Source organism: Orycteropus afer, unplaced genomic scaffold (genome assembly GCF_000298275.1).
Source record: "Orycteropus afer afer isolate SDZICR_OR568_19922 unplaced genomic scaffold, OryAfe1.0 scaffold00043, whole genome shotgun sequence".
Taxonomy (NCBI): Eukaryota; Metazoa; Chordata; class Mammalia; order Tubulidentata; family Orycteropodidae; genus Orycteropus; species Orycteropus afer.
In genome coordinates, this window is record NW_006921630.1 from 6174206 (window position 1) to 6174857 (window position 652).

At 42.0% G+C, this 652-nt stretch overlaps 1 protein-coding gene across 1 annotated transcript in view; it reads right to left on the minus strand.

Moving 5' to 3' along the window:
• TOR1AIP2 (torsin 1A interacting protein 2) overlaps nt 1–652 on the minus strand; it is a 14616-nt gene that overhangs the window by 10239 nt on the left and 3725 nt on the right. The window lies entirely within an intron of this gene.

The window sequence follows — 652 nt, forward strand, 5'->3', positions numbered from 1 at the left end:
CATTTTCCATTTTTTGAGCAAGACTCTTTACAGAATCTTTGATCAAAATGTTCTCTAATGGTAGCCCGCACCATCCATTCCTTCTGGTCTCACAGTTAAGGAAGGATTTGTTTATGGAGGCAGTTAAACATGCATTCCAGTTCCTCCTCAGATTCCCAACTCTTGTTCTTCCTCTCCTGCTAAACAGAGATCAATGTTGTGCCTTGTAGGACCTCTAGAAAGCTTTTTAAGACCACAGGCACTACACAAGAATCAGTTCAGCATTTTAAAAAATGTAATTACATAATGTGTTTGAATATACATAATATATTGAAAGTAGATATCATAAAAGTTAATCAATAAAGCCTCACCTTGCTTTAACTTATTTTACTCAACTTGTATTTTATCACAATTCCTGTTAAAGGAATTGAGACTTGGGAGGAGTGGGTAGAGGAAGGAGAGAAAATTGGGGCATAGGGCAGTGTGGGGGAAAAAAACGTGGGTTCTGGAAACCTTCCAAACAGCAACAAGACGGGAGCAGGAAAGCACAGGGGACAAAGAGAAAAGGAGCAGGGGTAGAATTCATGCCGGGAGTTACAGAGCATCATCTCTTCAGCAATTCTCTCTGGGCCTCACCCCTCCACGCACCCAGTCTCTCTGGGCCTCACCCCTC